The following is a 12560-nucleotide window of genomic DNA, read 5'->3' on the forward strand; positions in this document are numbered from 1 at the left end:
GGCCAAGACTTACCTCAGTATGTGTGGCACAACTGCTCTGCCGCAAAATTAGACTTATTGTTTGCTTACATTCATTTCACTGAAGAAGGGCGTGGCCCGAAAGTCTTTGGAACTTGGTGTTTACTGTGTTTTTTTTCTAATTAAATTAGACTTACGTACAATCAAGTGCACACAGTGACAAGTTTCAAACAAACCCAAGGAAAGGCCGCGAAATGCAAAACAGTCATCGCCATGGGTTTTCCAAAATTTCCCTTGGTAATTGTAGCCGAGCTGCTCCTCAAGTTAAATGATTTCAAATCAAGCGCACACTGAGATTGATTTCCAACAAAACCCAAGACCTACGCTGAAAGGGTACGACATGACATTCAGTCTCACCACTAGTGTTCGGAAGTCGCCAGCAGGGCCTGCCAGTAATTCCCTCAGCATTTGTTGTCAAACTGCTCCATAACGATAACATTGCTTTGAATCAGTTGAACACTAAGATGGGTGTCAAACCAAATAAAAGAGATACAAAAGTGTGCGACTAACAAAGTATGCAGAAGTCATTAGCACATACGGTCAATACCGTATTTTCATTGGTATTTTGTGGCCAAACTACTTGATCCGTCAAGTTAAATTGATTTTGCTACCAAACCAAAGACTTACGCGAAAAGGCTGCGACCTATCAAGTGTTCGCTGAAACGGGATTCACACGTAATCAAAGACCTACGCAAAAAAGCTGCGACCTTCTGTCCCCGGCCGCAAGTATGCAGTAGTCATTGCCAGTAGTTCCCTTAGTATTTGCGGCCAAACTGCTCCGTCAAACCGACAGTAGACTAATCATCGAGAGGGAGAAGCTCAAGTGAATCCAATGAGGCGTTGAAAGGAGAGATGCCCCCGAGGGGGGAGAACGAGTTTGGGCAGGAGAGAGCTGGGATCGTTGAGGTGGTAACACTAAAAAGTCGGCAAGCAGTGGAGAGAAACTGGTGGAAGTTGTGTCCACACCAGGGGCGGACCTAGTTGTGAATAAGGGGGGGGTTCCAAATTGGAGCAGGGGTCCAGGGGTCGCTCAGGCCCCGGTGGGGTCCAGGGGCAAAGCCCTGGTGGGGGGTCTGGGGGGTGAAGCCCCCCAGATGCTGAAGGAATTTTATTTTTTTAGGTCAATCGGAGGCCTCTCCTGGAAGATAACAAGGTATCTATTCAGTAAATATGCGTGTACAAATATGTGCACCTTTGACTTTGAGAAGGCAATGTGCTATTATATATGAACTACTATTTCAGTATAACTAATCATTTCAAAAATAATTCGGAGGGGGGGTTAGCCTTTGAGTTTCTCGTCAGTTTCAAGCATGTTGCATTTGGAAGGAAGGAAAGCACAAGCGCTTTATTTCTTTACACAACAAAAAAACCAAAAAAAAACGGATGGGGGGGGGGGGGGGGGTTCCGGGCACCCAGGAACCCCCCCCTAGGTCCGCCCCTGTTCACCTCTCTCTTCACCACCAAAGTCCTTCCCTAAACCACCACCTCCTTTCTTCTCATAGTTCGCAGCACCACACACCTGACTCACATGAGGGGGAGACGCTGAATCAATGCCCCCAGGGCACCGCTAACCCTCGGCCATGGCAGACCCCAAACCCCCATCTGCAGGTTCCTCAGCAAGGTGCGACAGACCCAGGGCATGGTAGTCGACTTCGGTGACGCCCAGCTTGAATAGATCATCAGGCGTGTCAATGACGACCGGTTTGGGACGGTCTGATGGATGAAGGCCAGGAGGTGACTTCTTCACACAGAAGATCTTGCCGTCGATGGTCCAAGCATTATACGGGCCGAGTTTCTTGACAAAGCCCAACAACCTGGCCCTCAGCGGGGTAATGTCATCATTGATGAAGACATTCTTGTACTCCGGTTTGTCTTTGAGGGTTTTCTTGTTTTTCATCACATCACTTCGCTTGCGGCGAGAGACAAATCTAACAAGTATGGGGCGAGACCCTTTCACTGCTTTTCCTGCTCTGTGTGACACAGAAATGTCAGCCTCACTCACGTCCACACCTGCATCTTGAAAGACTTTGATGGCTTTCTCCTCCACCTCTTCCGCTGTCTCACCAGCACTCTGCGGAATACCAAACACTCTGACACTCTCTCGCCTAGTATACTGTTGGAGTCTGTCATTTTCGTAGGTTAGTACACGCACAGCAGACAGCAACCTTTCAGATCTCGGTTCTGGTCTAGGGGAGACAATCGATTCCAAACGTTCTTCGATCCCTGACATCACACCCCTCACCACCTCACTAACCACCACTGACATTGCTGTGACCATCATGGGTACCATCTTCACAATTGGATCGTTCGAGTCATCACCAGAAGACTTAAAAATAGCCAGAGCTTCGCTAACTTTCGAAATGATAGCGTCTTGAAAAGTTTCAGAGGAAAGACCACTCACGACTGAATGCAGTTGCGGCGAACCCATGCCACCACCTCCGACAGTCCCCTGACCCTCGCTCGTACTAGGAATCACCTCCTCCTCCTCTTCCTGAACTTTCTGTCTCTTTGACGACACACCGCTAGAAAAAGGCGATCTGAAAGGTGTGGTGAATGTAAGTCCCCTTCTTGCCTTCGACATGTCAGTTGTCACCGTGGTTCACCGTGGTTCACATACATCACACACTTCGACCGGGGCGGCAAACCACATGCATATTGTTGTCGGGTAATAAAACAAACCATTAGCAGTCGGCTTGACGAAGAATACTCCTCACAAGATAGGCAGACACACTCCACAGTCACTTTTACTGGAGCTCCACACACACACACACCTGTCAACAGTCCGCCATCTTGAATCTCATACTACGTCTTGACATTACTTGTATGCTTCCTTTCAATGGGTTTCAATTGATTGATGGATTGATGGATTGATTGATTGATTGATTGATGGATGGATTGATTGATTGGCCGTGCTCTATCGCACTTCATTGCGCGACTGCGTAGACATTTCGCTTGAACGGTTTGATTTTCTTTCGTTTGAACTGTGCAAGACTAAAATCCGTCATTGCAATCAAGACCTCACATTTCTTTGTGTATACCGCCCTCCCCCCAATAAAAAGAACAAACTATCTACTCCGCAGTTTTTGGCTGAGTTCACAGAGCTTTTAGACGAATACGCCAATTTGCACTGTAATCTTGTAGTTGTCGGAGACATCAACCTTCATTATGATTCACAGTCGGACTTGAACGCTAACACGCTGAAAACACTGCTCCCCACTCTCAACTTGTCCCAGCTGGTAGACAGGCCGACGCATCGTCGTGGACACACCCTTGACTGGGTGGTGGTCGGCGGGGACGTCGGCGTCTCAGACCTGATTGTGCAGGACATGCTGATCTCCGACCACTTCGTCATTTCTTTCAGCTTCGACCTTCAGAAGCCAGGCCCTGCCAGACGAGTCGTCACCTCGCGCAACATGAAGCGGATCGACATGGCAGCACTGAAGGATGACGTCAGAGCACTCCAGTTAGACAGACATGACCTCGTGTCCAGCTACAACAGCGACCTGCGCCGGATTCTGGACAAGCACGCCCCTCTCACCACACGCACAGTCACCGACAGACCCTCGGCACCTTGGCTTACGCCGGAGGTCTCCACAGCCAAGCAAGATCGGCGTCGTGCTGAGAGAGAGTGGAGGAAATCGGCTCTCACGGTCCACAGGCAAATCTTTACTTTTCACCGAGAGGCCGTCAAAGAGATGGTGGATAAGAACAGACACCAGTTTATTTCTCAGAAAATCGAGAACAGCACCTCCAGCAAAGAACTCTTTCTGATCACAGGGCAGCTCCTCGGTAAAGTTCAAAATAAAAAGCTACCAAACTCCGTCCCTCTTGATGACCTTCCAGATAAGTTTGGGGACTTTTTTGCCGAAAAAATCGAGAAGATCCGAGTCGAGCTTGATGCTGCTCCTGGGCATCCAGAGCATGCGCCATTTCACGGCGCCCACCTCACCGATTTTTCTCCTGTCACTAAAGAACAAGTGAAGAAGATCATTGAAAAAGCTCCACCCAAATCCTGTATTCTCGACCCAATTCCTTCAGAGCTATTAAATGAGTGTCTAGAGGAATTACTCCCTGTCATTATTGACATCATAAATCAATCCCTCACATCCGGTCAAGTACCCCCTTCTTTTAAGCATGCAGTAGTCACTCCCCTCCTGAAAAAAGCTAACCTTGACATCAACACTTTCAAGAACTACCGCCCTGTCTCCAATTTGCCTTTTGTTTCGAAAGTCCTTGAAAAAGTTGTTTTGGCCCAATTGTCAGAGCATCTCGCGAAGACAGGTATGGTTGAACCATTACAGTCCGCCTACCGCGCAGATCACAGCACTGAAACAGCCCTACTTAAGGTAGCGAATGATCTTCTCACTGCTTGTGACAGCGGCTCTGTTTCGCTTCTGGCCCTGTTGGACCTATCCGCAGCGTTCGACACCCTTGACCACGATATACTGCTGGCAAGGTTGAACACCACATTCGGCATAACAGGCACGGCTCTGGGGTGGTTCTGCTCCTACCTGACTGGACGCACTCAGGCTGTTGTGATCCAGAATAAGCACTCCGAGGACACCATATTAAAGTATGGTGTCCCACAAGGATCTGTGTTAGGCCCAGTGTTATTCACTATGTACATGCAGCCGTTAAGCAAAGTCATAAAGCACCACAATGTCCTGTACCACATGTTCGCAGACGACACTCAACTACAAAAATCCGCACACACCAAACAGTTTACAGAGTTAGTGCAGTCAATAGAATCATGCAGCGATTCCATCAAACAGTGGATGACAGTCAACAAGCTCAAGATGAATGATGATAAGACAGAGATCATGCCAGTTGGCAAACAATCAAAGTTAAAGCTTCTTTCAGAAACATCCAGTCTTACCCTTTCTGATACCACAGTCACATTCAGCACCAAAGTAAAAAACCTGGGTGTCCACCTTGACAGTAACCTGTCAATGGACGCCCACATCAACTCACTCTGCAGAACCGCCTTTCTTGAAATGCGGAGGATTAGCCAAATCAGACACCTTCTTTCCCTCGACGCAACCAAGACACTGGTTTCGGCTTTTATTTTGTCGAGACTGGATTACTGCAACTCGCTCCTAGCCGGCCTCCCAGACGCCAAGCTAGACCGCCTACAGCGCATCATGAACAATGCAGCACGTCTTGTGCTGCGCAAGCGCAAGCGCGACCATGTCACCCCTCTCCTCATGACCCTTCACTGGCTACCAATCAAAGCACGCATTACATATAAAATAGCTACCCTGTGTTACCGTAGCCTTCAAGACTCTGCCCCTTCTTACCTGTCTTCGCTCTTAAAGCCACACGTCCCCACACGCAACCTCAGATCCGCTGACGCAGGGCACCTTGTTGTCCCACGCGTCAAACTGAACGCTTTCGGCAAGCGCGCCTTTACCTACACAGCTCCCTCTATTTGGAACTCTCTGCCCATGTCTGTCCGCCTTTCTACCTCTCTCCCTTCCTTCAAGTCCTCTCTAAAAACACACCTCTTCCGGGAATACTTCAACCCCTAGCCTGTGCGAGTGATTCGATGTTGTCCGTGTGTGTGTTTGTGTGTGTGTGCGAGTGAGCGACACGAGTATATGCGAGTAATTGGTTGTGTGCACTGTTCAGTATTTGCCACATTAAGGAGAGGGGTCGCTTGCCATCGTAGCGCGCTGTGGGCCGGCTGGGGGCGGGTTGCTTGCGAGGGCTGTATTTTGTACATTGATTATTTGATACATGTATAATTATTAAATGCGTCTCCAGGAATATGTTTAGTTTAAATCTTGTGTCGATACTATTTAATTCTGCCTCGCTATTAGCCATTGAGTAAAACTGTTTTATCACCATTGCTTTATTGTTGTTAATTCGTCTCCAGAAATATGTTTTGTTTTAATCTTGTGTCGATACTATTTAACTCTGCCTCGTTATTAGCCATTGAGTATAACTGTTTTATCACCATTGTTTTATTGTTGTTCTTTGGCCATTTACGTTGAATGACTTGTTATACATTGACATTGATAGTTTTATTCTTCTTCTTCTTCGTCGTTCGCTAGATAGTTTTATTATAAGAACCTTTTTTTTTTTTTTTTTTTTTTTTTTTTTTTTTTTTTTTTTTTTTTTTTTTTTTTTTAATTCCTATTAACTCGATGTTCTTTAACTATGTTTGTAAATTGTTAGAGGATCTTTTAGTAGAAGTGTTTAACTGTCGAAGCTGCCTTCACATGTTGTAATGCGCTTAGAGCCAAATATTTTTGTTTTTTGTAAGGGATAGGCGCAATATAAATACACTTTATTATTATTATTATTATTATTGGTTGATTGATCCATCCCATCATCCATTCATTTGTTTTAGATGTTTTTAACATTATTGGCATTCATTGCATTACTCTCTTGTAAATACTTCCGCAAATAGAGTCACATGACTGTAATACTATGTGTGTGTGATGGTGTGTGTGTGTGTGTGTGTGTGTGTGTGTGTGTGTGTGTGTGTGTATGTGTGTGTATTTGTGTGTGTGTGTGTGTGTGTATGTGTGTGTGTCTGTGTGTGTGTGTGTGTGTGTGTGGGCGCGCGGGTGTGTTTCTTTGTTTGTTTTTCTGAAAAAGAACTCTCACGGGTTTCCCCGAATTATCAGTCACTGCATCTTCATTGTTCATTCGCCGAATATGCCAAGTCACACAAGTGTATCACAAGTTTGAAGGATTTATAGGCATTTTTTTTTGAAAGTATAGGGTCTAGACGCTCCAACAAAGATGCTCCAGATGATTTTCTGTTGTTGTTTTTGTAATCATGGTGATTACATTTCTTTCTTTCTTTATTTGGTGTTTAACGTCGTTTTCAACCACGAAGGTTATATCGCGACGGGTGATTACATTTAAATACCTGTAGGCGATGAATGTTTTCAAAAGGATGAACGCCGCGACATTTTTAAAGGTGTTTTAGATTGTATTTTCTAGAAATATGGATGCTCGGAGGTATTGTGGAATAATCGGACACTGACTTCAACGGGCACATCTTTGTTTATAGACGATACCAGGTTTTTCTTTTGTTGTTACTGCGATTTAATTAATTTAGAAGCAGAAGGGAAACACTGAGCGATGTACTGGTTAACAGACGACGATTGGTTAACGTGTACGAGTATATCAATATGTTACCTTGATTGTAAAGAAAGAGAGAGAAAGAGAGAGAGAGAGAGAGAGAGAGAGAGAGAGAGAGAGAGAGAGAGAGAGAGAGAGAGAGAGAGAGAGAGGCAGAAACAGACAAGACAGACAGACAGACAGACAGACAGACAGACAGACAGACAGACAGACAGACAGACAGAGGTAGAGGGATCGAAGGGGCTTATGAAACAAAAGTGTAACGAATTAGACCACGAAAGAGAGAGAGAGAGAGAGAGAGAGAGAGAGAGAGAGAGAGAGAGAGAGAGAGATAGATAGAGAGAGAGAGAGAGAGAGAGAGGGAGAGAGAGAGAGAGAGAAAGAGAGAGAGAGAAAGAGAGAGAAAACGAGAGAGATAGAGAGAAAGAGAGAGAGAGAGAGAGAGAGAGAGAGAGAGAGAGAGAGAGAGAGAGAGAGAGAGAGAGAGAGAGAGAGAGGGGGGGAGGGAGAATGGAGTTGATAACTCACGAGGACAAGAACAAGCCTAATTAAATATTTCTAATTGCTTTTCTATCCAATAACTATTCTGTTCTTCCGACGTAAAACTCACCTTTGTTTGTTTTTCTTTGCAAGGGGCCCCTTAAATTTTAATTCTCCGTCCAAATGAGAAGGTTTCTAGCTAATTAGTGTGTTTAAGATCAATGGTTTGTCAAGTCCGTCCGACTTTAGACACAAATCCTGTGCAGGGGCGGACCTAGTTGTGGATAAGGGGGTGGTTCCAAATTGGAGCAGGGGTCCAGGGGCCGCTCAGGCCCCGGTGGGGTCCAGGGTCAAAGCCCTGGTGGGGGGTCTGCGGGGCTTAGCCCCCCAGATGCTGAAGGAATTTTATTTTGTTAGGTCAATCGGAGGCCTCTCCTGGAAGATAACAAGGTATCTATTCAGTAAATATGCGTGTACAAATATGTGCACCTTTGACTTTGAGAAGGCAATGTGCTATTTTATATGAACTACTATTTCAGTATAGCATTTGGAAGGAAGGAAAGCACAAGCGCTTTATTTTTTTACTAAAAAAAACAACAACAACAAAAACGGATGGGGGGGGGGGGGGGGGTTCCGGGCACCCAGGAACCCCCCCCCCCCCTAGGTCCGCCCCTGCTGTGGCTACCGCTTCCTTATTTTTTTCATTCTCCATCCGGTATTGCTTGAACATTTCGTGTTGAGTAAAAAAAGCAATCAAGGGTATGTGAGTGGGGGGGGGGGGGGGTTTCACTCCGTCTCTTCACCCATCCCTTTCTCCCATTATTTTCGTCCCGCCCCCTCTCATTCTCGCCCCCTCCCCCACCCCCCCTCTCTCTCTCTCCCCCTCTCTCTCTCTCTCTCTCACCCTCCCTCTCTCTCTCTCTCCCTCCTCTCTCTCTCTCTCCCCCTCTCTCTCTCTCTCCCCCTCTCTCTCTCTCCCCCTCTCTCTCTCTCTCCGTATGTACGTGTGCGTAACAGAGAGAGAGAGAGAGAGAGAGAGAGAGAGAGAGAGAGAGAGAGAGAGAGAGAGAGAGAGAGAGAGAGAGAGAGGGAGAGAGAGATTTTAAAGAAAGAAGAATAGACAAAACTTAGTGGCAGGAGCCTCGTAAGGATAGATTGATCTGTGAAAAGGCGGCGTGAGGCCCGGTTAATCCTAACAATCTATCAACATCAACCTTCCCTTTCTCCCTCTCGCTCCACCTCTCGTTCCGACTCCCCCCCCCCCCCCCCCCCCCCCGACCTACCCTATTTTTTGGGGCCGACCCTATAACTTTTTATTACATTTGTCAATTTTTTTTTAAAAACCAAGTAAACGAGTGCAGAAAACGCAATGAAAGCGAAAGCGCCCGAGTCGCACACTTATTTCCCTGTCAAGTAGGTTTAATTTGTACACATTAGAAAAAAAAAGTTTAAAAAAAGAGGGATTGCCTACCTTCCTACCCTATTTTTTTTGGCTATGTTACCGTAACCACACCTATTTTTTTTTTGGCCTTAGAATAGTGGTGCGCGTTTGTGAAGATTAGGTCTGTGTTGTGCAAATGAAGTTAGGGCTGCGGGAAAACGACACGTTACGAAGATGACTACGGAAAAGTATGGTTAATATTTCAGATTGTGTTGATCTTCTGCAAACAGTACTGATTCTACTGAAAATGCATGCATGTCTAATAAGTTATAAATTGTTCATAGGCTTTTACTTGTTTACTTTCATTCCGCACAACCTAATTACTTGCTTCATCCAACAGCATGTCACAAATTGACCACCATTTTGGCCTCTCCATTTGTCACTTTCGCGCATAAAGTAGCGTAGTCACAAACAAAACGTTCAAATTTGTTATCTCAATCCAATGAACCTCTGTGATACCCAACTCCAGAGAACAACCCCTATCTTAGTGGAACATAGCCAGCCTGGAAAATCTGTCCTGCTAATCCTAGGCAATAAAATGATTTCTTGGCCTTGTAAATTACTATAAACATACTTTTGTTCAAACAATCTACAAACCAGCGACAGGTGCACTGGCCCAGTTGATATGACCCCGGCCTCCTAAACGGAATGGGTCAAGCGTTGCGATTTTTCTGATCCCCAGGGTTAACTTAGGCGCAGACCTGCTGGTGCATTACCCCCTTCCTGTGCACATGCAAGCACAAGACCAAATACGCACTGACAAGATCCTGTAATCCATGTCAGAGTTCAATGGGTTATCCTCCGAAATCGGCGTATGGCTACGTAAATGGTGGGGTAAAAACGGTCATACCTGTGAAACCCACTCGTGCAAAAAACCACGAGTGTACGTGGGAGTTTCAGCCCATGAACGCAGTAGAAGAAGACGAAGAAAACCATCTACCCGTCAGTCTCATCAGATAGGTTTCATTCACAGGGGTCTTTCTAGCAAGTAGAGATAACTCACACCTCAGGAAAAAAAACGCACCTCCCTCACAAGACATAAAAACAGTTTCATGGGACCGAAAAAGGGATATAAATTGTCCAAGAGGGACAGGTCCTGCCAGCGAAAGCGCGCGATTAGCTGGTCGATAATCCCATCAGCCAACTGCAGAGCAGGAAAAATAGGTCAAGGAAAGAGCGAGCAAGGCAAGAAATGGCGGAGGGTACTGCAGTTTCTTCATCCCGACAACCAGTAATGCCTCCTTCAGGGCGCAATTCCCGATGGCAAGGCAAAGGGCGGTGTGAGAGAGAGAGAGAGAGAGAGAGAGAGAGAGAGAGAGAGAGAGAGAGAGAGAGAGAGAGAGGGGGGGGGGTCTTGCAAGGAAGACTGAAGGAATACAAGCATATCTGAGTTAGTTCCGGGGAGTGGGGACAACCTTTACTAAAATTTTAATTCGGGACCGTTACAGGGTAAATAAAAGGTTTCTTTCTTTCTTTCTTTCTTGTTTTTGGGTGGGTTTTATTTTCTTTCCTTTTTCTCTCTCTTGAGAACCCAGAAAGTGAGGAATTAAGGGAAAGGAAAACAGGAAAAAGAGGGGGGGCGATGGGATGAACGCAAGGCGAATCTGAGTTAGTCCGGGTTAGTCCACAAACTTCTTCCTGCTGCAGGCCATACGGGAATAGGGGGAATGCAAGGGAACATAAAAGACAGGTAAATCCGAGTAAGTACCGGTCAGGGTGGACAACTTTCACTGATTCCTTCCTGCTGTTGGACAAAGGAGGAAGAGGGAAAGGAAAGAAGAGGGCGGGAGAGAGGGGGAAAGAGAAACCAGTGGGAGAGAGGGGAAAAGAGAGCCCAAATGATCACAGGCATGTCTGACTTAGTACCGGTGAGTGTTGACATTTTCCACTAATTCAACTCCACTTTACTGCAAGGGAAATAGGTAGGAAAGCGAGGCGAAGGAAAAAGGAGAAAAGGGGAAAAGAAAGGGAAACCAGTGGGAGAGAGCGAGAAAGAGAGTCCAAATAATAACAGGCATGTCTGACTTAGTACCGGTGAGTGTTGACAACTTCCAGGAACTCAGCTCCACTGCAGGGGAAATGGAAATGGGGAGGAAAGAAAGACAGAGGACAAAGGAGGGGCACAGAAGGGGAGTAAGGCCCCAAGGAGAACAGGCACATCTGATTTATTGATGGTTAGTGGGGACAAATTCTACTAACTCTTCTCCACCAATAGGTAAAAAGAGGAAAAGAAGACAGGTGTGGGGGGGGGGGAGGTTCTAAAGAAAACAGGCACATCTGATTTAATGATGGTTAGTTGGGACAACTTCTACTAATTCTGCCCCACCAATGGGTAAAAGGAGGAAAAAGGAGGGACAGAGGGGGGGGGGAGGGGGATAAGGTCCTAAGGAAACCTGGCACATCTGATTTAATGCTCATTAGTGGGGACAACTTCTACTAATTCTTCTCCACCTACGGGTAAAACGGAAAAAAGGGAAGCCAAGGAGAACAGACACGTCTGGTTTAACGATGGTTAGTGGGGACAACTTCTACTAATTCTTCTCCACCTACGGGTAAAACGGAAAAAAGGGAAGCCAAGGAGAACAGACACGTCTGGTTTAACGATGGTAAGTGAGGAAAACGTCCTCTAATGTTTCTCCTCCACAGGGTGAAAAGGGGACTTGTGGAAAGCAAGAGTAGGTACGGTTAGTGCAGACAACTTCCAGTAATGTCTCACTGCTGTTTGTCAAAGGAGGGAGAAAGTATGGTTCGTACCAAAGGAGTTGGAACAAGTCGCGTGAAGCGATATAAAAACATTCAGTCAAGATCAACACCATAAACTAGTCATCGCCGAGACTACATTCAGATAGTCCCGGCTAACTATACCGATCACTTCTCATCGCTCGAATGCATAAGGACAGAAGAGAAAACAGGAAAATCTGAATAAGTTCCTGTTAGTCCGGACAACGGTCACTAATTCCTTTCTGCTGCAGGACAAAGAAGGGCGAGAGAAAGCAAGAGACAGGGGAAAACTGGTTGGCGCGAACCACTTTCACTATTTTTTCTCCATGACAGGGCATTGGAGGGGAAGTGGGGGAAGTTGGGGTTGGTGGGGGCCCGGTAGCTCAGTTGGTAGAGCACTGGACTTGTGATCGAAAGGTCGCAGGTTCGAATTCGGGCCGGGACGGACACGGGTCAACTTTATGTGCAGACCCAGAGACGGAAGCCATGTCCCACCCCCGTGTCATCACAATGGCACGTAAAAGACCTTGGTCATTCTGCCATAAGTGCAGGTGGCTGAATACACCTAAACACGCAGACACCTGGGTAGCGCGACCCCGTTGCTGCTAGCTTTCCACTGGGAGGAAGCGACCCGAATTTCCCAGCGATGGGACAATAAAGTAATGAGAATGAGAAATGAGAAATGAGAAATGAGGAGGGAGCAAGGAAAAAGAAAACACACACATCTGATGTAAGTACTGTTTAATGCGGACAGCTTCCAAAAAGTCCATCCCGCTGCAGGGCGAACGGGGAGAGGGGGACAGCA

The sequence above is a fragment of the Littorina saxatilis genome, linkage group LG3 (genome assembly GCF_037325665.1).
Source record: "Littorina saxatilis isolate snail1 linkage group LG3, US_GU_Lsax_2.0, whole genome shotgun sequence".
Taxonomy (NCBI): domain Eukaryota; kingdom Metazoa; phylum Mollusca; class Gastropoda; order Littorinimorpha; family Littorinidae; genus Littorina; species Littorina saxatilis.